Raw genomic sequence first — 26,139 nt, 5'->3', positions numbered from 1 at the left:
ATGACATGTGTCACTTCCAGAGAGAGCCTTAAAGAGGCAGTGTGTGATTCACACATACCCTTCCCCCATCACAATGACCAGCGATTTCCAGAAGCTCTGAAGATGAGCCTGAGTCCTGAGTGAAGACGATATGGGGCACGTTCCTCCTCTAGTCGGGGTGGACATAGAGTATGAGCAAGAACCAACCTTTTTGCTTTAAGCCACTGAAATTTTAGGGTCTCTTATTACTAGCAACATAATCTCCAGTATATGGCAATAGCATTCATGCATCAACATGCTTCCAATTTTTGAGAATATATCCCATCTATGCCACCTTTTAATGTGTTTCACATATATCATTACTTCATTCAACCCTCAAAAAAAATCTTGCCATTTAGACAGCATATTGAACATATGAAAAAAAATGAGGCAAAAGGAAATTATGGGATTTAACCAAGGTCACCTAAGAGTTCATATTTGCCTAACTTTCTGGTGTGTGCTCCTTCATACAAGTAGACACAGGCTGAAATTGGCAAAATTGTCTAAACAAACAGAGAATGTATCTTGAGTTTCATATATTTCCTCCAGTGGCTTATTACTATTCTCAAATGTTGTGAGCCTTTTATTCTTCTTATTCAGTCTGCTGATTAATGGGAACATCTGATGTCCATCCAAGTCTCTTTAATCAGTCATAGAGGAAAAAGTAATTCCTAGAGTTGTTTTACAGAGTGTCCCCTTCTTCTTAATACCTTCTGGGTTTCTGGGTGCTTTGGGGTTGCCTCAGGCCTTGCTAAGTGATCTGCTGGCACCGTACCATCACAGCTGCCAAAAATAGCCATCTTGACAACCCTTTGCCATGACTGCAGATTCCACTCGCCAAGGTAGAATAGCCTTTTCTTATATGTTTTCCGCACCTGCATCATATTCCCTGCTGCAGTGACCAGCATGACAAGTCCCTCCTATTGATGGGAAGACCAGATACTTTTTAGAGTCCTTTCCTCCCAGACAATCCACTCCAGCTCAGCAGTACTACTGCCTTCTTAGTCTCATCTAACTTCAAATTCTTGGAAATATGTATTTCTTTCATTTTCTTTTAAAATTTCCTCTTTTACTATGTTCAATTTTTAAAGAGACACATTTTTGAATAAGTAAGATTTTTAAAAGAAAAAAAAGTCATCACTCATATACTTCTTGATAAGCCCGGAGTTCCTTCAGTAAAACAAGGCACAAACCATTCTCTTAGATTAGGTAGTAAGCCAAAATAAATATTTTATATGATTGCAAAATTTTAACATTCTTTCTGAACTATGAGTGATTTGCCTCTGTGGTTGCTCTTCTGAAGAGTCAGTTTCTTACCGTTAGTAATTCCTATTGGCAAAATAATTGTTAGTGGCCAAGTCAGCTAACCATTGACTTCCTGACACATAGCTGATGTGAATTGCTTCCATTTAGTAAGGCCTCATACGTTTTATGAAACAGCCTATCTGTACTAATGGGGCCTCCCTAACTGATGATTTATAAATGGGACTAAAATGCTATGCTCATTTCAGCTTTATATGGTCTTTTCTTCTAACCCAAAAGATGCAGGAAATTGGTTATGTCATTTCTTAAGTGCATGGACAAAAGAAAACAGGTTGGAATTTAAGCTTTAGAAATGAGTTTATTGGAAGAAGGTCAGGAGGGGGATGTTTAGAGCACCTCATTTTAGAATAATTTGGTCATTAGCGTTGGTGATTTGGAAGTAAATATTAATAGAACAGAGCTTTATCCACCGAAGCAACTTTCACATCTCTTATTTACCCTTTAATTTAGTTATTTTTTCTTGCTGCAACACAAGGGCTACCTCAGGTCACATGACACAGATATATCTTTCAATATTTACTCCTCACTCATTTTCTCTTGTCACTCTTTCTAATCACCAGGCCCACTCCTATACTGCTTCATCTCCACTTCTCTTTGTTTAGATTACAGCAACCTTCCTTGGTCTATATCCATTAAAGTTTAATAGAAATGTTACACAGTATATTAGTGCATATTCCCTGAAGACTGGGGATTGAAACATGTGCTGGCCATAATGTATTTTCCTATACAATCTGAGTATCATTATTTGACTACTAATACTAAGTAGTATTTTAGAGGATAGATATGCAAATATATATGTCACTCATTAATTTGTCATTCAATACTTATTGAATACCTGTTATATGCCAAGTATTAAGTGCTGGGGAAACAAGGATACATAAAGCAGAAGTAATTTCTGCCCTTACTGGGTTTACTATCTATCTAAAGTGTGTTTTATTTTAAGAAAATTAAACTTATGAAAATCTGAATTTACAATCATGCAGGACAGTGTTTCCTGCCGCCACTGGTATGGTATTTAGGTGATAACAGGCAAATACTTTATTTTAATAGCTACATTTGTATATTTCTGAATTATTTCTATTTATAGCAAGTGATACTAATAGTACAGTAGTGAAATTGTATTTAAATTTAAAAAGTGAGAGGGATTACAGAAACAACAGTAAGTAGATATTGGTATAAACAGTATATAAATATGACAAAACTTATTAAGGTGGCATATGAATGACTGGCGTTTTGAAAACACTAAGATACAGTATGGAGCAATTATTCATATCTCAGAAGGATTTACTGAGTAGTTCATTAGGTAGTGAAATGTCTTAATTCATTTAAAATATGACTCAACTTATAAAATATAGTATAAGTATACATATGTCATGGCTCAAATTATATACTTGCTACCATTTAGGATAGCAAAGTAAAACTAGCCAGATAATATACATTGCTTTGTTTTACACTTTCATGTTCCTGCTAATTTTGATTTGTTTACGAAAACTTTTCTACTTTGGTGAAAGTCGGTAGAAAATGAGAGTGTGCTTGAATTGCCAAAGTATGCCCTTTCCACCAGAAGGTATGTTTGTTTGGCTCATGGGTCTAATTAAAGTGGAAGATGAAACAAGCAGCCTCATCTGTAAGCTATCTGATGGTATGTATATCTTTAGTTACTCAGTAATCATTAATAAGTAAAGAATTGAAATCTGATCCACAATTTAAGAATTCAGTATATTTTATCCATACACAAATGTAGACATTACTATGAGTTAGAACATATAAATGCACACATACTGTGTGCAATTTCAGATATGCACATATTGTGCTTTACATATCATATAATAACAGAAAGTAGTAAAAGAAAATCAGATGATTTATTTCTTTGGTACTTTCTTTAGGTCAGTTAAAACCAAACTTTATATTATCTAATTGAGTTAGAAACACAGAGAACAGCAGACCTGGGGTGGCGGGGGGAAATGTTATTATTTTATTCCATATAAGAACTACCAAGTTTGAACAAATTACTTTCCAAACCGAATTAGAGTATTCAAAAAGGTTAGTACAGGATGTATAAGCTCATATGATTTAGTCTTAATTATAAGGACCTTAATTTTATACTCTGTAGGTACATTATATAAAAAACTAAAAATAAATTTTATGAAAAACTATGATTTCATTATATATTCTGTCTTAGAAAGGAACTAGTTCCTTAGGGACAATTAGAACTTTTTCACTACCTACATTTAGAACAGTCAGCTAGTGATGATATTGAGATGCTGTCCCAGAGCACAGAGAATCTAAAATCCAAAAGATATTTAGCCATCCAACAGCAGTCACGAATAGCAGTCATACTCCAGAGATCAAAATCAGCTTAGAAAATGGAAGTGGAAGGCACTGTGGTGATAGATTTTCTAGAAAGTACATATGTTTTGAGGTAATCTTTAAAAACACACCAACAAGCAGAAAACAAGAAAGGAACATGTATGAATTAAAAAAAGCTCACATATGTCAGTATCTTGTTTTCTTTGCCTCCCTCAGGTGTGGTGACACAAGACTGCATGCCTCCTACAATGTCACAGACCACTGGCTTCAGAGGAGGCCAAACAAAAATGGCTTTTGACATCAGCATTTAATGGGTCACTTTGGAAAATGACAAATTATTTCTTTGTAAAATTAAGTGTAGTTATAAAATGAGACACTTGAATGATAAACAAACCCTTTCTCATGCATAGTAACAGTTATTTCTATCATAACAACATAACTAAGAATAATAAAAAGTGTGTAAATATCTAGAACCATCCATACCTAAAACAGACCCTAATCATTAGTTTAACCTGCTACCCTATTCAAAAGAAAAGAAAATACAATTATTTTTTTAAAATGAGCATGGTACTTTTAATGGCAAAGTCAAATCATGAGAGTACTGTGTTTCAAAGTGTTTATTATTAATAAAAACCTGACAATTTCTCATAAAAAAATAGTACTGGACTATTTATATCACTATCCTATTCACTGGTAGTTAAATTATATTGATAAACAGTAGGAAATTAAACATCCTCAAAACAATTAATCAACTCTTGATTACCCACATGTGGATTATTTGCTTTCTAGATTATCCACAGCATTTTTTTAAAAATCACAAGGTCATTTTCCCTCTGTCTATTGTTGAGCTTCTGGGGAGTCTGCTTTCAACATTTAGATGTAAGTGCTCAATGAAAGCAAACTCTTTTGAGCATTACATTGTTTTTTACAACTATTCCAGACTTGGGTATAAAATATCCAAAATGTCATAAAAAGACTGATTTTCTCATGTGAACTTTTTGAAAGTAAAATGACAATATATGTAAATAAAATTTGAAAATCCTAAAATCCTCTTCACAAGTTGGATAATAACATTGGATTTAGTGAAAATTATTTTCACTACTTTATAGCTCATAATCAGGAAGTTGATGACAACTCTTTAAAAAAGCATAATATAATTTCTTCATCATGTTATTTAGTCCTCACAACAGCTGTGTGAGTTATTCTTATCCCTATGTCATAGACAAAGAAGTGGTGAGAGCAAAGGCATTGCCCAAGGTCACACCATGGACCAGAACTCTTTCAACTCCAAGTCCAGTGCTCTTTCTCTCACCACAGGCTGCCTCTGAAGACCAACACTTGGCCAACAAGAAACAGCCTATACTTTGAGATGTCTCAGTATATATCTTTTTTTTTTTAACATCTTTATTGGAGTATAATTGCTTTACAATGGTGTGTTAGTTTCTGCCTTATAACTAATCAGTATATATCTTAATGTGAGTGAATTTCAACTCTGTGGCTTGTCAGCTGTGTAACTTTGAGTTATCTTACTAAACTTCTCTGGGTTTTCTGTTTTTGAAATAGAAGTAATACTCTCTATTTCTTAATAGTTCGCTCTTAACTACTGCCATTAACTATACGTGGCATCACAGGAGGAGCAGTGCCTGGCTCAGAATAGCTACTCCTTATCTTTCTGCCCACCTTTCAAAAGTATCTTTGATTCTTTGGGTTTTCTGTCTATCAGTTTGAAATTTCTCACAAAAACTCCCAAACAAAACCAAAAATGGGGGGAGGGGAAGTCTGCATTGATTCTATAGATTGATTTGGGGAGAAGTGACATCTTTACATTATTGAATCTTTTCATCCACACGCATGATGTACTTCCTCTTTCTCTAATAATTTTTATAGCTTTTATGGTCTTTATCGATTTCTGAAAGGACACCTTCTATATAGTTTGCCTGGGCTTATTCCTAAATGTTTTTTTTGTCTTCCTTTTTATTGAAAACAACATTATTTTTCTCCAGCTTTATTAAGGTATAATTGACAAAATTGTAAGATATTTAAAGACTACAATATGATGATTTGATATATGTATAAATTGTGAAAGGATTCCCCCATTGCCCCATTAAGTTAATTAACACATCCATCACCTCACAGATTTACCTTTTTTTTTTTTCTTTTGGCAAGAACATTGAAGTTCTACTCTTTTAATAAATTTCTATTATACAATACAGTATAATCAACTACAGTCATCATGTTATACATATTATCTCCTCAGACCTAAAACCAACTGTACTGAGGTAAAATTTATATACAAAAAACATCACCAACAATTTCATGAGTTTTGACACATAAACACTACCACAATCAAGCTATAAAACATTGCTTTCACCCCCAATTTTCCTTAATATCAAAAGTTTACAAATAATTTGTATAAATATGGGCAGTGACTATGCCTGTGTGTTTTTCTTTCTTTCTCTAACATCTAGCAAAGAACCAGACACATGGTTAGAGATTCATAAACATTTACTGAGTGAATGAATGATCTGTTTGTAATATCAGGTAACTAAGTGGCAAGCTCAGCATGCCAGGTTTTGGGTCCTGCTAGGTCAGGGGGAATTAAGGCAGGAGTGGCAGCTTGAAAGCATTCACTAAGATGCAATAACAAGACATGATAAGAAGACCCTTTCTCATCCTACTTCAAATATTTATGTCAAAAACTTGACTATAATATTAAATGGAGTAGAATTGGTATAGAAAATGTGTACATTATATATATATATATACATGAAATACAATGTAAATGTAATTATATATTTAATATATATAACATATATTAATTTTTTAACAAAGAGTACATCCAAACTTCTGATTAAAGATGAAAGATTAAAAACATTGTTAAATCTCTTCTTCCTCCCATCTTATAAGCATTACGTTAAAGGGACAAAGAAAAGTGTAAACAAAGATAAAATGTAAAACGCCACCAGTGGAGAAGAAAATTCAATGAATTTCTGGGTTAGTTAAAGGTCTACTGATGAACAATCAACCCAACCACCTCCTCCCACCTTGAGCAGACAGCTGAAAGAAAGCAATTACTCCCAAAGCCAGAATGGATGGTTCTTCTGTAAAGAAAATAAATAAATAAAATATCTGGAGGAAACTAAGTAGCTAATGTAGGAGTTATCCTTTGTAACAAAGTCCCCTGCATCTCAGTGTTTAGAGTTCAAAGTGTAAAAAGTGGCACCTTTTTAGCTCACCCAATGTAAGTCTGCCAGTCAACAAACCTTACCTTCATATCAAAGGTCAATGTTTAATTCACTCTTAAACATTAATGTGAGATCAAGGAGAAACAAATACTTGAGAAAAGACTATAACATTTAACAGAATAACCAAGATATACCACCATAAAAACTGACCCTGAAGGAAATAGAGATAATGCACAGAACAGGAGTTAAAATATTTCTAATTAATACTTTCTAATAGATTTGAAAGAATATTTCATTCATAAGAAAAGCACACAGTGCTATAAAAAGGAATATTCAGAGAATAAGAAGGAGCTCTTGGAAATTAAATATATGATAGCTGAAATTTTTCAAAAATGCAATATAATACTTGAAAGAACTTGAAAGTTGAAGTAGTCTTTCTAAAAGAGTAACATATAGAAAATAGAAGAAAAATATGATAGGAAAGAAATCAAACAGCTTTTGTACCAACCAACAATCAAAATGTACCAACTCAAATGGTACATACAGTTTATGATTAAAGACAAATTTCATACCAAGAAAAGAGAAAACTCAAAGTGAAGAAACTATCTTAAATAATAACAGTAATAATTGAAGAACTTTTCACAGGACTTTAGTCTTCAGATTAAAAGGCCCCATCAAATACTCCAAATAATGAATAATGAAATGATAGCCAATACTTACTGATGACTGACTATACGGCAGACACTGTTCTTTGCAATTTACCTATATTTACTCATATAGTGCAGACAGCAGTCCCATGAGGTAGGAAATTTTATCACTCCCTCAATTTTAAAGAGAAAGAAACTTAGATACTGGGAGTTTAAGTAATTTTCTCAAGATTATTGAGGGGCAAAACTAGGATTTGAATCCGGATACTCTATATATAGAGGTCAAACCCTTACCCCATATACAACGCTACCTCAAATGAATGAAACAGATTCACATCTAAATGCACATTGTGAAATTTCACAGTAAGTACAAAATATAAATCTTCCAGAAGGGAAATAACCCTTATGTGCAACCTAAAGGTTACACATAAAGGGATAAGAATCTGTCTAGCATCACATTTCTCACTGTTTGTTGTAAGAGAGTGAAGCAATGATTTTGACCCTAGAATTCTATACTTGGCAAAACTGTCAAATACCTGGAAAAGCTGGATAAAGATATTTTAAGATATATAATTTCTTAGAAAGTTTTTGTGCTATTTACTATTTTTAAAAGATTTTACTGATGATGTAATGCAATAAAATAAAGGACCAAATCCATGTAACGAAACACCTATCAGTAGTTCACCACTCTCTCCTAAAACTCTCCACGTTGCAAGGATATATCACTGTCTTAGTTCTTTCACCTCATTGCCCCTATATCTTGGTTTTCTTCTCAGGTCTTATCTTCTCAATCTCCGAAAGTTTGAGTTCCCTAGGGATCTATATTCAGATATTTTCTTTTCCATCTACTAACTTAATGATTTCATCTAATACTAGGGCTTTAAATACCCAAACTCCATCAATACACTGAAAACTACCTGTAGTGGGTCGAATACTGTTCCCAAAAACTTCATGTCCACTAAGAACTCAGAACATAACTCGATTTGGAAATAGGGAAGCAAGGAAAACTATGTATGGTAGATAAAACAAGAAATGAAGATGAACACATATACTGGTGAAGGCTAAAAAGGTAACTTACATAAGAAAAGGGAATATGGAAGGGTGGTGGTATAAGGAAGGTAAATCGTCATCTATCATAGAAAAAAGCCTACTGGTAACGTCTAAAATTGACCAGTTAAACAAAGCATGGTATAAACATATTAGAAGAATTGGAAAGTGGTCCCCCTGGAAAGTGGTCTCCCCTAGTACCTTGTCTCAACTGGACTTTCACAGAGAAATAAGTTCTAATGCCCTAAGGCATCCTGAGTAAATCATGAATGAACTTCTCTCCTGTGTATCTGGTATGGTACTAGTCACGTACCATCCTTGGGAGATCTGAGAAATTAGTTGCTCGGGTCATTTTCTGGTTTGTAGTTCAGGTGAGGAACCCCTTTTAGAAAAGCTGATAGAAGGTAGGCAGAAGTGAGTCAGGGGACTATTGCTTTTCATTCCAAGTTCTTCTGTTTTTGATTTTTTAAACGTGTCTAATTTCTTTCATATACATAAAAATATTTTTAGAAAACATTCAGAAGCTTCATTTTTAAAGTGTTGAGTATAATATGATAGCAACTGGCTAGCAGTGATATCTAGATGAAAAGAAAGATGAGCCAGAAGCTCTGGAAAAAGATATCAGGACCAGAAACATGCGGATAATATAATCAGAACTGATACTACAAGATGCTTCTGAAATTGGAACAGGGATGAAACTACTAAAGTGAGATAACAAAGAGCCAAGAAAGAGACAAGGAGAGTCCTTGTGGGAAAATGGAGGGAAAGAAAAGGCAGAGGAACTGTAGGAGGAACCGTTAGCAGCAATGTGGGAAGATCACAAGTGTAACCACAGGAACCGAAAGGGAGAAGAGAACCTCGAGGGAGAAGAAAGGACTGTCAACAATGCCAACGACTTTTTCCAATGGCCTCTTGTTGTAAATTTAAGAATAAATACTTCTGGCTTAACAGAGAATTGAAACTCCCTCTGATGTGTGAGCAACAGGTTGAACAAAGCGCTTAATAAAATGGAATTCTGGAAACTCCTTAAAACCTAAAAATCTTTGCCATTACAATATCCCTTTTACAAGGTAGCTTAGCTTAATGTGTAGGATATGAGACTTAGAATAGTTTTACTCATTCATTCAAGTACATATCAAATTCTCGCATAGAAAACACACTAGTCATTATGGTGGTATACATGAGTTCACAGTCTAATAAAAACTGTAGCATCAGCACAAGTACCTCAGATGCAAGGTAGATATGAGGCCTGTAGGAATAGTACAGGTGAAGAAATATGTGAATTCAGGAAAGAGACATGACCTCACTCTGAAACTCTGATCACTGAAAACTAGGCCACTGGAGTAAAACACAGCTGAACAAAAACTTCCAGACTTATTCCTGCAAATACTAGAAAATTACTTAAAACGTTTATTCGTTTATTACATTGTAATCAAGTACCTACTTTTAAAATCGGCATGCTTTTTTTGTACATTAGATGGTATTATGGTTAGGCTCCCAAGATAATATGAATGTGAAGCACCTGCTGGCTCTGTAATAATAAGTAGACTGGTTTTAATCAGGGTAAAAGCAGGAAACTCTTAATTCCTATGCTTCCCTGAGCCACTTTCTAATAGCAGGGATTAGATCGCCTACTTGATATTGAGATTATTTCCGGAAGGAGAAAAAAGAAGCTGATTTCCTCAAAGTATCCAGCAAGAATAAGATGGCTAAAGTGCCTGTGTGTAATAATTTAATGCAAGATTTCTAATTATTAATATAGCACTATAAAAGGCTTTTTGCATTTTGATGAGCTCACTTACTGGTTATTCAGGAAAACAAGCTTTGAATGGCACACGAGGAACGGTAAGATGACAGTCAAAATAGCTACTCTGTATTTATTTGTGAGCTAACTCACAAACTTATATCAGGAAAAATACTGCTTTGAGCAAAATGAGCTCACTGATGACAATAAAAAAAGAAATGGAATACTAGTTTCCATACATATCTGAATGAGAAGTCATCGGAAAGAGCTTTGAGTGAGTGCTAAGCAAGAAATGTACTGATGAATGGCCTCTGTTGGCTTTGAGCAAGCGTCAGATCTCTGACAGACTATCTACTTTCAGACCATTTTATTATAACCACTGCTTCCATCTCTGCTAAAACACCCATTAGCTTGATACAGGCTTCTCAGCCAGTAATGAAACATCACAGCTCTCCCACTTAGTTAATTGAAGGGGAAAAATACCAAAAAGAAAGCAATTGAGCAAACCAATAACTCCTTCCAATTAAAATTAAGTGAAACAGCCTACGGGTTTCTTAAAGACAGGTTTGCTCTTTTATGGTGCTCCCAAACCTCTTAACCACCCAGGCTGACGGTCACTGCTTGGTCCTGTCAATATGAGGTCACTTAATCAAACTTCTTCCAGACTGATCATATTTTTTGTTCACTTTAACAACCTATTTCTTCATGATCAATCAGATCAGTTGTGCAATTAGATTTGATCACTAAGGCAACACCAAATCACACCAAATCAAAGGGTTTCCAGTCTTGAGTGCTTGAGCTAACAGACTCGGCCTAATTCTGTACTTGAGTAATGTATTTTAAAAAGGAAAAAAATCCTTTAGACAACATTTTTATGATTATCTGATATAAAGAAGGGACAAGGAGAGGGAAGATAACCGACAGTTGTCCGGCTACTAAGTGTCAGATATTTTATCTGGAAATAAAATACCATTACACTACTGCTTACATAAACACACACCCAAACTTTTAAAAAAATATTCATATAGTGACTGGAGAAATGATATGAAGGTACCCAAAGGAAAAACAATCCCTATATGAGCAAAGCTGCCACAACTACTTGTAGTTTTCTATGGAAGCATTGTGTGTTTCCCAGGAGTTCATCCCGCTGCTCAGAGGCAAGACCCATCCAAAGTGGTCTGGCAAGGTTTGTCCTTCTAGTGGGTTCAGTGCATCAGTCAACAACAGAAGCAACGGGAAGTCTAGTTTTATCTACACTATCTCAGCATTAAGCTGCTAGAGCAAAGATAACGATCTAAATGTACAGTGATGAGGGAGTGATTAAATAAATTACGGCACATTCATAAAATGGAATGCCATACAGCTTACTAAAATGATGTTTCTTTTTTTGTTGTTAATAGGGGTATAGTTGCTTTACAATGTTGTGTTAAGTTTCTGCTGTACAGCGAAGTGAATCAACTATATGTATACAGATATCCCCTCTTTTTTGGATTTCCTTCCCATTTAGGTCACCACAGAGCACTGAGTAGAGTTCCCTGTGCTATACAGGAGGTTCTCATTAGTTATCTATTTTATACATAGTGGTGTACATTCTTCTAAAAATTATTAAGGACATGTAAAAGCACTTATGATAAATATCATGTAAAAAAGCAGGATTAAAATTATGAAGAAAGTATTACTCCAGTATGTAAACATGTATTTCATTTTGAATAAGCAGTCATCTTCAGCTGGTGATATTATAGATTATTCTTATTTTGTGTATTTCTTCATTTTATAAATCGTCAGATTAGTATACATTGCTTTTATAATTTAAAAAGATTGTTATATAATATTGTATCTTATATAATTTTATACAGCAACTATACTTCAATACATATTTAAGAAATTAAATATACATTGCTTTTATAATTTAAAAAGATTTACAGAGGGGTTCCCTGGTGGCGCAGTGGTTGAGAGTCCGCCTGCCGATGCAAGGGACGCGGATTCGTGCCCCGGTCCGGGAAGATCCCACATGCCGCGGAGCGGCTGGGCCCGTGAGCCACGGCCGCTGAGCCTGCGCATCCGGAGCCTGTGCTCCGCGACGGGAGAGGCCACAACAGTGACAGGCCCGCGTACCGCAAAAAAAAAACAACAAAAAAAAAGATTTACAGAAAGGATATGGAGTTTATAAATAAAACCAGGATGGATTAGAAGAGTAGCTCCTATGCACCCTTGTAAATTAATGTCTCAAGAAGATGGTCAAGGCCATCTATTCTCATCTCCCATGTTACCCTTCCACAGATCCCATGGTCCAAGACTCATACTGGCCCTCCCCTTCCTTGCACATAAACTGGACTCTTCCATCTCCATGCGTTTGCCTACAAGTTTCCTTTTTCCTAGAATACACATTCTCTTCCTTGGACTCATCAAAATCCTATTTGCAAGGCTCTTCTCAGGTCTTATGTATCCAGGACACCACTGCAAAGCCTCGGGGTTCTAGTTCTCCTGCTGCACTTGTTGAGTTTACCACAGTTGGCTGAGAGCCATTAGACTTTTTTCCCTCCAGGTTTATAGAAATATAATTCGCATATAATACTGTGTAAGTTTAAGGTATACACCATGTAGATTTGGTACACTTATATGCTGCAAAATGATCACCACCATTGCTCAGCTAACATCTCCATCATGTCACATAATTACCATTTCTTTTTTTGTGGTGAGAACATGTAAGATTTACTCTCTTAGCAACTTTCAAGTATATAACACAGTACTGTTAACTATAATCAAAACTCTGTACATCAGATCCCCAGAACTTATTCATCTTCTAGCTGGAAGTTTGTACTCTTTGACCAACATGTCCCCATTTCTCCCAACCCTCAGGCCCACCCGGGTAACCACCATTCTACTCTCTGCCTCTGTGAGTTTGGCTTTTTTAGATTCTACATGTAAGTGACATCATACAGTACTGTCCTTTTCTGTCTGACTTATTTCACTTAGCATAATGCTCTCAAGGTCCATCCATTGTCACAAATGGCAGGATTTCCTTCTTTCTTATGACTGAATAATATTCCACTGTATATACACCACATCTTCTTTATCGATTCATCCACTGATGGACCCAGGTTGTTTCTAAATGAGCCCTCGGAGGGTCTGAATTTTACATTACTCATCTTTGAGTCTTCTGTTTCTAAGGTACGTCTGGTGTACCTTGGGTCTCAGTAAATATCTGTTGAATTCTGATGAATTCATCCTTAACAGGACTGAGTCCTGAGTAGGAGGCACCTGGATTGACATATGAGTGTTTGAAAGCATTTGAAAGACAATTAATGAAATGAACTTATTTAAGCAATTATATTTCTTCAAAGGAAATAATTCTGTAGTGAATTTAAGAGCACAACTTAAGTGCTGCTCTTTTAAACTTTAGCTCACAGTGAGTAAACCAAAAACAAGAAGGATTTGGGACTTTAAAATCAAAGAAAAAAAATATCAGTGAGGCTGACTTAAAAGATTAAGCTGCCCAAGTTTTTTTTAACATGGTTTAAAGAATATCATATATACTGAGAACTGTCATTTTATTTTCAATTAACCAACACTTTATTTAAGATCTACACTAACAATAACTGCTCTGAAATTTAAATTTGGGACTGTAAAGCCAAATAATAAATATTAAATTTGTTTACATTTTAACTGGAACTATTTCAAATATGATGAATAAAAAATAGCTGTAATTGCAAACTATAAAACTCAGCAGTCTATGCTCCTAATTTCCTACGGCAGATCATTAAAAAACAGGAAAACCCTCTGTTAATTCACCTTTATTTATGCTCTGGTGGCATGTTCGCCCTGAACTATGAAGATAGCCTCTGGAATTCTTTCCACTCTAATATCTCTTGTGCTTAGAGAACAAAAGAAATTCACTTAACTAGAAAAGTGAAATGTATTAGACAGGCAGGGAAAAATTGATGAATTCTACCTCATTGGCTGTAAATTTTCCTACCCACATATTTAATCCCTTGTTATCTTGAAGAACATAGAGTCATAGTACCTACTAATAAGAGAAATTCCTGGGAAGAATACAAACAGTTATAGTATGCTTACTGTGGCAGATTGCTGGCACATCTCAGAAATCTGTTTCTTCTTCTTCCTTGGCACACAGCTAGACTACCTGAGTTTCAGCCAATGGAAGAGGTGTAGCCAAGGCTTTTAGGAAACAGATGTGCTGCCCTCTACCCTCTTTCTTCCCCTTCTGCTGGCTGGATACAGTTAACGAGGTCCCCAGAAACAGGAAAGGAGGGGTGGGAGAGGAAGCAAAAGAGAGAAGGAGTCTGGTTCCCTAAACTTCCTACCAATAAGAAACACTTACTTTGGACAAAAGTTACTTGAGAAATAAACTTCTATTATGATTAAGTCATAATGTATCTGGACTCTTATTTGTTATTGCTAATAGCCCCCTAATTCAATACTATACCCTATATAAACTATCTGGAATCTATCCTTCTAGCTCACATGCATAGGAAATCTAAGTTATGTTTGTCATGTGCCCTGCTTTATGATTTATTTTCCCTTGAATATAGATATTATTTTTTCTAGAAGCATATGTAATATACATAAGACTTGTATGTCCACATTTGTATTAATTTAATTTATTCATTCATGCAACAGATTTGACTGAGAACCTACTATTTAGCAGACCTTGAGGATACAGGAGTAAAAAGGATATGGGACTTGACTTTGAGAAGCTCCTAAGGTAGCAAGAAAGCCAGATCTGTGCAGCAGGAGTATCACCTGATGTACTAATAGGTGTGCTTCCTGTTTACTCGGCTTTCCCTCTGTGCTATGAATGGCCTTCTCTCCTAAGGGTCCTTCCTCCCTCCTCCAGGACCCATCCCCAGCTCACACAGAGGACACTGAGCTACCTACTTTGTAAACAGCAGCAAAGGCTGGAAAATTCAAAGGTGGAAAGATTAGTTAAGGGTGTTTGGAAAAATAGGAAAGGATTTAATGAGGAGATGATGCTAGGTCTGGGGGAGGATCCAGATGTCCATCTGAGGGTAGCATAGATAGGACCTGGTGCCCAATTTGGAGTGGAGAACCTCACAGTGACTGTGAGGTAAGTTTTGATTATTCATAAGACAAAGCACCCTTCTGTAACACTGTCTACAGGAATCCCTTCAAAATAAGTGAAATTACCCTGGACACACAAACTGGAGGTGCCCAGGGAAACACAGGTCATACATGTAAGCATCTCTGGGTATACTCTGAAGAGAATGATCCCAGAAAATGACTGGTCTGATTGCCAGTAATAGGGATTCACAGTGCACAGCCTTGGGATATTACTGCTAATACAGTATCGGCGGTGACATCTGGAATGCAGTTATGCAATTTAAAAAAAATTACCTTGAGATCACTTAGTTAGATTATCTAGGTACTTTTCTCACTGCATGAAATTTTGACAGCATTTTTAGATAGAGTAAACACAAAATTTTCCAAAAGATTAATGTTATCAGAGGATTAATTGGTAACTTTGACTTGCTTTCCATGTCTCTTACTGCTTCAATATTATGAAGTAGATGAATTATACCCCTTACAGCTTGTCCTTTTTAAAGATGATCCAGAAATTAAAGTCCTATAATTATATCCTAGAGGGGTTTCTAAAACGTCTCTACATATTTTCTTCAAAATAATAACTTTTTTCTGACTGATTGACCCAAACTCTCTCTCTACTCAGATTGACTGTGTTTCTGGCATTTCAAAGAAAACTTCGATTATAGGGTCTCTTGCAGTGAGGCTAATTATTCTAAAATTTTACATGTGATTATTGCCTTTTCCTAGTTAAAAAAAAGACTTCTACCCATAGTTATTATGATTACTACTCCTAGCTCTCTTCAGATTATACAGAATGCTCCACAAGGAAGACATTTACAAATTGATTTTTGGCATATGATGTTAAGACTATATGAAAACATGAAAAAAGAACAAAAATGAGCCACCTACATTGTACTTACATTGTGAAGAAACCATCCCAAATCCTTGAATTAATAATACTGCTCTTATCTCAGTGTCTTAAAGTTATTGCTGTGACTTTCAAATTTTATGGTGTCATAGGACAAGGATCCCAAATGTGCCATACGATATGACATAATTTGAGATTCTCATTGCTGAGCCTTCATTTGGTCAGCTTCTATTATCTACTCTATTTATCTCCCTATTTCAATTGGGCCACGGAGGGATGGTTAAAGGTGAACATTTCCTATAAATGAGTCTCTTCACCTCTATTTCCCAGGTTGATTCATGACCTAACATACCCTTTGACCCTAAGAAGGCAGATTTCTAAGAGAATAACTGCTAGTTTTAGACCGTTGTTTGGCTTCATATCCACAGCCAGGGAACCCTATTAAATATACTTGAGACTTGCTCCCTCAGCAAATATATAAAATGTTCTTCCTTCTTCTTAAAATAAAAAAAAAATCTTTAAAAAATGAAGCAACAATTCAACTAAGTGTAAAGGATAAAAAATCCAAATATATAGTGATTTACATACACATTGGGAATACTTAAAATAAGTAGCTTGTTTTAGTCAGTAAATCATAAAGTGCAGGACAATGAATTGAACGCTGTGAGAAAAAAAGTGGTTAAGTGTTCCAAATTAATGAGAAGGCTGATTTCTATACACATACTAATGTACACACTCACACATTATTACACACACACACACACACACACACACCAGAGCTGTGTTCTTCTGGAACCTAATGCCTATCTTAGCTAATTTACATATACTAGCTCCACCCAAATATGATTTGGCCATGTGCAAAATATTTTATGGCTTAATTAGATTCTAATATGGTAGAGGTACTAATGTAACAGGACAGACTTCAGATTACAGATATCATGTACTACATGTAGGAAATTACCTTATGTGGTAGTTGTTAAAGGCATGTTACTATATTATCATAGATAATTTTCAGGAAGGACTCCACACTTAAGCTATAAAATAATGTAACATTCTGATGATAGAAATTTTAGAAGAATTGCACATTTGAAAATTCTGAATTGAGCCATAGTATGTTAAAATATCACTCTTCATATGCCTCTCTCACCAGCCTGGATGCCCTGTCAACTAATAATAAAGATCAATAAATCAAATATAGAATAAAGAAATGGTAGAGTACACACTGTAGAATTCCATTTCCATAAAATTCTAGGAAATGTAAAGTAACTTACAGTGATAGAAAGAAAATCAGTAGCTCCCTGGGGAAGGGGGAGGCGTTACAAAAGGGCACATTTTTTGCAAAGGGAAATCTGGGGGGTGATGGATATGTTAACAATTTTGATTGGGATGATGGTTTCACAGGTGTATGCTGTATATCAAAACATCAACTTTCTACATGTGCAGTTTATTGTCTGTTGATTTTAACTCAATAAAACTATTAAAATATGTAATAAAAAGGAACATGTGTTCTCAGCTTGATGCACATATACGATAAAAATAATCAGAAATTGGTTTTTAACCTTTTACTGGTGCGTAACTGTCGATGACTAAACAACTTCCAAGTACTCAAGTGAACAAACTGTCCTTAGAAAAGGAGCCAAAATTAGCAATAAAAATAAGAAAATCAATTACAGAAACTGGGGGAAATAGAGAGGGGGAGTTGGTGTAAAGGGACACTGTTTGAGTTTGGGAACTCAGGTGTAGCAGTAATTAACAGGAACGCAGTATTTTAGCCTCACATTAAGAAACAGAAATTTTGCAAAGGCACAGGTTCAGGAAGGCTGAGAAGCTTCCTTTGCAGCATGGGGAAACCAGGTGACAGAGGAAGGAGCACCACAACCCTGAATACTCAGCTGAACTCAGCAGGTCTGTCTGCCTGGAAGTTCTTCCCAGATGGTGCTGAAAGCAACGATAACTGCATGGGGGTCTAGGGCAGCCCAATCAACACTGGTTGGGGTTCCCGGGAAGGGTTGGTGGGCAGCAGGCTGCTCACCCTGTTTGGAAATCAATGAATCTCATTGTGGGAAATAGAATCTTGAAAGGGCTAGAAGGGCAGGCCCAGTCTGAGATGGAATCTTTTTTCCCCCTGAGTACTTACAGCACTTGCTGGTTCGTCATATGTCTCCTAACATAAATGACTTGCTTTATAGCTATTTTGATGTGTGTCTTACCACCAACCACCCTCTATTTGAGCTCATATTCCTACAGTGGAAAGACTGTTTATGAATCTTTGATCCCTCATATTACTAACAATAAAACTGATTGAAGGAATAAAATTAATGTTAGTAGGCTTTCCTAAGGCTCATTAGCACTGTTTCTCAGCCGACACCGTCATCGGCTTCAAAGACAGTGTGCTACAAATAGAGTCAGCTGCCTAGTTCACCTAAGTAAAGGATGGACATCAGAATCCCAGAATTAACGAGCGATAAACCTCGGACTTGGTTTATTAATGGTTGCAGAGGCTGCTGTGACAGGAGGCCAAGAAATATGAACTCAATTCTCCAATTTAGAGAGTTTCTTGGGCTTGCCTGCTGTGTGATTCAACTTGACTGGGGTTCTGAGCAGTCTATCTAAGCAGGAGACAAGTTCAGCAGCAAATCTGCCTGAGGGTGGATAACATACTATTTATCTGTCATTGCCACTTCCCTTACTTTATCAGTGGGGGTCTGATTGAGGAGAGGATGGCTAGGTACTAGCCACTGGGAATCTGGGGAGGTTAAGCCGTCAAGGCACACACACTTGAGATGCACACGTCCAAATGTGCATGCTGCTTTCAGGTCCACTGTGTCGAGCATAGCAGTCAGAAAGCACCAGTCTGCATTACTGAGAACTTACCAAAATAAGCTCTTGAGCTGCTTTGGTCTCCCTGATACGTGGAGGGGGAAGGGCACAGTCTCTAAGTTGATGATGTTTATCCAGCGTAGCTGGCATGATACAAGGGGAAATACGGTTTCTGTAGTTTCCTTTAGGGCTTTTATGTCCAATTCAATCAGACAGGTATTATGAGTCTAAGTTCCAAACACCATGTTGGGCACTGTGGATGCAGCAACAAAGAAGCTAGTCGTCCCCATTCCAGGCAAATAAGTGCCTTCCCAGAGGGGCTGGTCTGAAAGCCTAACCAGGATAGAAGGATGGGCAGAGCTTGCCCTTGGAGGTGGTGGGAGTATGTGAGACCAAAAATTATGAGAAACAGGTAGCAATGAAACAAACACTAAACTTGGCAGGCGGTATTACCAGTCATCAGCCCAAAAGGGTTAGAGGTAGAGGGTGAAGCCAGATGCCAGATCATTGAAACAGAGGAAGCAGAGGAAGTGGAAATCAACCTGGAGGAATTCTTCTACCTAAAGAAACAGATATTGGCTCTTTTATAGCAAGCTGGGGCCTCCTTCAGGATATGAGGAGATTTGTTAAGAGCCCTAATCCAGGCCAGATCCAGCTCTGCAGAAGCTAGATTATGGGTACAAATATGTTAAGAAATCACTAGAGATAAATTTGCAAAGGCTATACTAGAGGTATGTGCTCCACCAGAAAGGCTAGGCAAAGCAAGTGACTTTCAAACTAACTAGAAAGACAAGCTGATGAAGGAATTCCAAACAGAGAGATCAGCCTACTTATAGACATAGGAGGATGACAGAGTTCAGAGAAGAGAGAGTGGCTCAGTGTGGCAGGGGCATATTCATGTGAGGGGAAGTGGCAAGTGACAAGGTAGAGGATACAGGTTGGGGTCAGATGGTGAAGGGACTTGTTTGTTGGAGCTACAATTTTAGATACTATCCTGAAAGCAATGTGGAGACAAAGGAGCTTTTGAGTAGAGGGTGTTCACTCATGATTTGTCTCTTGAAGCTTTCTCAGCAGGCTTCTGGTGACAAAAAGCAGATAATGAGCTCCCACAAACCCTCGCCCATTCTCCTAGGCAACGTCTTGGTTACAGCTTTGAACCTGAGTACCTAATCACTCTCTGCTTTGGGGAGCTTATCCCTTGACTATCCTCTCTGCCTTGCCCCTTTTGGATTACAGATTATTTACCAAACAATGATCTGATTTTCACCCCAAGGGGCCACTGCTCCCACTATCTGCTAAAACAGTATGGCAAAAAGGAAACAAAAAGTACCAATATTCTTTGCCTGGTCCTAGCCTCTGGAATGTTATTAATCAAGGGTAGAGACAGGACAGTCACATGGCCAGATCTGTTTGGAGGTAGATTAGAAGGGGAAGACGGTAGGAAGAAAGCTAAATTAGAGGAAGGAAGACCAGTAGGGACAACAAACAGAGGTAATGACAGTAGCAGCAGAGAGGATCAATGCAGAGATACTGAAGAGGTATAATCTACGAGACCAGGTGTCTCATTGCCTGTTGAGGGAAAGAGGGAGAGAATAACAGAAGATCACTTCGCTGTTAGCCTTTAGGTGCTTATGAGACATCTAGGGAAAGATGTCTAGTTGACCACTGAAAACACAAATCTAGGGTTCAAGAGAGGTTAGAAACAAAGCACAGACTGGGTATTGTTTGCTATATACTGTTGTAAATGAAGCCATAAAAATGAATGAGAAAAAGGGGCTGCCTAAAGGAGAGTATTTAAGATAGGAAATACGACTAAGGAAGAGGAATCAAAGGCAGAAGAACAGCCTCAAGCAGTAAGAGGTAGAAAGGTTTTCAAGAAAGAGAGAATTTTCAACAGTGTCAAACTGGTTAAATAGAATGAAAATGGAAGAGAGGTCTCTGGGTACAGCAATTCATAAGGGAGCAAGGGGGGTACAAATAGAAACCAGTCGAAAAGTAAATGGAAGATCAATAAAATAAAGAGTGTGTATACAGATTTCATTTTAAAACAGTTTGACTGTGAAAGACAGGAAAAGGGTATGTCGGTATTTTGAAAGGAAAGGAAAAGCAAGGATTCAAGGAAGGTTTTAAGATAATGAAATGAGTATATTTATAGGCTGAGGATATGAGACCAGCAAAAAAGGAAAGGCTGACCAGAGGGCAGACAGCAGAAGCAAGAAGAACTAAAATCCTGCAGCCTGTGGAACAAAAACCACATTCACAGAAAGATAGACAAGATGAAAAGGCAGGGGGCTATGTACCAGATGCAGGAACAAGATAAAACCCCAGAAAAACAACTAAATGAAGTGGAGATAGGCAACCTTCCAGAAAAAGAATTCAGAATAATGATAGTGAAGATGATCCACGAGCTCGGAAAAAGAATGAAGGCAAAGATCAAGAAGATGCAAGAAATGTTTAACAAAGACCTAGAAGAATTAAAGAACAAACACCTAGAAGAATTAAAGAACAAACAAACAGAGATGAACAATAAAATAACCGAAATGAAAACAACACTAGAAGGAATCAATAGCAGAATAACTGAGGCAGAAGAACGGATAAGTGATCTGGAAGACAAAATGGTGGAATTCACTGCTTTAGAAGAGAATAACAAAAAAAGAATGAAAAGAAATGAAGACAGCCTAAGAAACTTCTGGGACAACATTAAGCACAACATCATTCACATTACAGGGGTCCCAGAAGGAGAAGAGAGAGAGAAAGGACCAGAGAAAATATTTGAAGAGATTATAGTCGAAAACTTCCCTAACATGGGAAAGGAAATAGCCATCCAAGTCCAGGAAGCACAGAGAGTCCTATACAGGATAAACCCAAGGAGAAACACGCTGAGACACATAGTAATCAAATTGGCAAAAATTAAAGGCAAAGAAAAATTATTGAAAGCAGCAAGGGAAAAATGACAAATAACATACAAGGGAACTCCCAAAAGTTAACAGCTGATTTCTCAGCAGAAACTCTGCAAGCCAGAAGGGAGTGGCATGTTATACCTAACGTGATGAAAGGGAGAAACCTACAACCAAGATTACTCTACCCAGCAAGGATCTCACTCAGATTCAATGGAGAAATCAAAAGCTTTACAGACAAGCAAAAGTGAAGAGAATTCAGCACCACCAAACAAGCTCTAAAACAGATGCTACAGGAACTTCTCTAAGTGGGAAACACAAGAGAAGAAAAGGATCTACAAAAACAAATCCAAAACAATTAAGAAAATGGTCACAGGAACATACATATCGATAATTACCTTAAACGTGAATGGATTAAATGCTCCAACCAAAAGACACAGGCTTGCTGAATGGATACAAAAACAAGACCCATATATATGCTGTCTACAAGAGACGCACTTCAGACCTAGGGACACATACAGACTGAAAGTGAGGGGATGGAAAAAGATATTCCATGCAAATGGAAATCAAAAGAAAGCTGGAGTAGCAACTCTCATATCAGAAAAAATAGACTTTAAAATAAAGAATGTTACAAGAGACAAGGAAGGACACCACATAATGATCAAGGGATATATCCAAGAAGAAGATATAACAATTATAAATATATATGCATCCAACATAGGAGCACCTCAATACATAAGGCAACTGCTAATAGCTATAAAAGAGGAAACTGACAGTCACACAATAGTGGGGCACTTTAACACCTCCCTTACAACAATGAACAGATAATCCAAAATGAAAATATACAAGGAAACAGAAGCTTTAAATAACACAATAGATCAGATAGATTTAATTGATATTTATAGGACATTCCATCCAAAAACAGCAGATTACACTTTATTCTCAAGTGCACACCGAACTTGAGGATAGATCAGGATAGATCTATCTCCAGGATAGATCACATCTTGGGTCACAAATCAAGCCTCAGTAAATTTAAGAAAATTGAATCATATGAAGCATCTTTTCTGACCACAACGCTATGAGATTAGAAATGAATTACAGGGAAACAAACTTAAAAAACAAACACACATGGAGGCTAAACAATATGTTCCTAAAAAACCAAGAGATCACTGAAGAAATCAAAGAGGAAAACAAAAAATACCTAGAGACAAATGACAATGAAAACAACGATCCAAAACCTATGGGATGCAGCAAAAGCAGTTCTAAGAGGGAAGTTTATACCTATACAAGCTTACCTCAAGAAACAAGAAAAATCTCAGATAAACAATCTAAACTTCCACCTAAAGGAACCAGAGAAAGAAGAACAAACAAAACCCAAAGTTAGCAGAAGAAAAGAAATCATAAAAATCAGAGCAGAAATAAATGAAATAGAAACAAAGAAAACAATAGCAAAGATCAATAAAACTAACAGCTCATTCTTTGAAAAGATAAACAAAATTGATAAACCATTAGCCAGACTCATCAAGAAAAAGAGGAAGAGGACTCAAATCAATAAAATTAGAAATGAAAAAGGAGAAGTTACAACAGACACCACAGAAATACGAAGCACCCTAAGAGACTACTACAAGCAACTCTATGCTAATAAAATGGACAATCTGGAAGAAATGGACAAATTCTTAAAAGGTACAACCTTCCAAGACTGAACCAGGAAGCAATAGAAAATATGAACAGACCAGTCACAAGTAATGAATTTGAAACTGTGATTAAAAATCTTCCACAAAACAATACTCCTTCACAGGTGAATTCTATCAAACATTTAGAGAAGAGCTAAGACCCATCATTCTCAAACTCTTCCAAAAAATTGCAGAGGAAAGAACACTCGCAAACTCATTCTATGAGGCCACCATCACCCTGATACCAAGACCAGACAAGATACTACAAAAACAGAAAATTACAGACCAATATCACTCATTAATATAGATGCAAAAATCCTCAACAAAGTATTAGAAAACAGAATCCAACAACACAGTCAAAGGATCATACACCATAATCAAGTGGGATTTACCCCAGGGATGCAAGGATTCTTCAATATGTGCAAATCAATCAATGTGATACACCATAGTAACAAATTGAAGAATAAAACCGATATGATCATCTCAATAGATGCAGAAAAAGCTTTTGACAAAATTCAACACCCATTTATGATAAAAACTCTCCAGAAAGTAGGCATAGAGGGAACCTATCTCAACATAATAAAGGCCATATACGACAAACCCACAGCAAACATCATTCTCAATGGTGAAAAAATGAAAGCATTTCCTCTAAGATCAGGAACAAGACAAGGTTGCCCACTCTCACCACTATTACTCAACATAGTTTTGGAAGTCTGCACCATGGCCATCAGAGAAGAAAAAGAATTAAAAGGAATACAAATTGGAAAAGAAGAAGTAAAACTGTCACTGTTTGCAGATGACATGATACTATACATAGAGAATCCTAAAGATGCCAGCAGAAAACTACTAGAGCTAATCAATGAATCTGGTAAAGTTGCAGGATACAAAATTAATGCACAGAAATCTCTTGCATTCCTATACACTAATGATGAAAAATCTGAAAGTGAAATTAAGGAAACACTCCCATTTGCCACTGCAACAAAAAGAATAAAATACCTAGGAATAAACCTACCTAGGGAGACAAAAGACCTGTATGCAGAAAACTATAAGACACTGATGAAAGAAATTAAAGATGATACCAACAGATGGAGAGATATACCATATTCTTGGATTGGAAAAATCAGTATTGTGAAAATGACTCTACTACCCAAAGCAATCTATAGATTCAGTGCAATCTCTATCAAATTACTAATGGCATTTTTTACAGAACTAGAACAAAAAATCTTAAAATTTGTACGCAGACACAAAATATCGCAAATGGCCAAAGCAGTCTTGAGAGAAAAAAATGGAGCTGGAGGAATCAGACTCCCTGACTTCAGACTACACTACAAATCTACAGTAATCAAGACAATATGGTACTAGCACAAACACAGAAACATAGATCAATGGAACAAGATAGAAAGCCCAGAGATAAACCCACGCACCTATGGTCAGCTAATCTATGACAAAGGAGGCAAGGATATACAATGGAGAAAAGACAGTCTCTTCAATAAGTGGTTCTGGGAAAACTGGACAGCTACATGTAAAAGCATGAAATTAGAACACTCCCTAACACCAGAAACAAAAATAAACTCAAAATGGATTAGAGACCTAAATGTAAGACTGGACACTATAAAACTCTTAGAGGAAAACATACAAAGAACACTCTTTGACATAAATCACAGCAAGATCTTTTTCGATCCACCTCCTAGAGTAATGGAAATAAAAACAAAAAAAACCCAAATGGGACCTAATGAAACTTCAAAGCTTTTGCACAGCAAAGGAAACCATAAACAAGACAAAAAGACAACCCTCAGAAAGGGAGAAAATATTTGCCAACAAATCAATGGACAAAGGATTAATCTCCAAAATATATAAACAGCTCATGCAGCTCAATATTAAAAAAACAAACAACCCAATCCACAAATGGGCAGAAGACCTAAAAAGACATTTCTCCAAAGAAGACATAAAGATGGCCAAGAAACACATGAAAAGCTGCTCAACATCACTAATTATTAGAGAAATGCAAATCAAAACTGCAATGAGGTATCACCTCACACCAGTTAGAATGGGCATCATCAGAAAATCTACAAACAACAAATGCTGGAGAGGGTGTGGAGTAAATGGAACCCTCTTGCACCGTTGGTGGGAATGTAAATTGATACAGCCACTATGGAGAACAGTATGGTGGTTCCTTAAAAAACTAAAAATAGAATTACCTTATGATCCAGCAATCCCACTACTGGGCATATACCCAGGGAAAACCATAATTCAAAAAGACACATGCACCCCAATGTTCATTGCAGCACTATTTACAATAGCCAGGTCATGGAAGCAACCTAAATGCCCATCGACAGACGAATGGATAAAGAAGATGTGGTACATATATAAAATGGAATGTTACTCAGCCATAAAAAGGAACGAAACTGGGTCATTTGTTGAGACGTGGATGGACCTAGAGTCTGTCATACAGAGTGAAGTAAGTCAGAAAGAGAACGAATATCGTATATTAATGCATGTATGTGGAACCTAGAAAAATGGTACAGATGAACTGGTTTGCAGGG

General features: G+C 36.5%; 1 protein-coding gene across 3 annotated transcripts in view; it reads right to left on the bottom strand.

The window, feature by feature from the left end:
* The window catches only part of NELL2 (neural EGFL like 2), a 482,686-nt gene that overhangs the window by 43,309 nt on the left and 413,238 nt on the right, over positions 1 to 26,139 (bottom strand). The gene's annotated exons all lie outside the window — the stretch shown is intronic.

This window comes from Stenella coeruleoalba (assembly GCF_951394435.1).
Source record: "Stenella coeruleoalba genome assembly, chromosome: 11".
Taxonomy (NCBI): domain Eukaryota; kingdom Metazoa; phylum Chordata; class Mammalia; order Artiodactyla; family Delphinidae; genus Stenella; species Stenella coeruleoalba.
The sequence above is the reverse complement of the archived record's forward strand: the minus strand, read 5'-3'. Positions and strand labels throughout refer to the sequence as shown.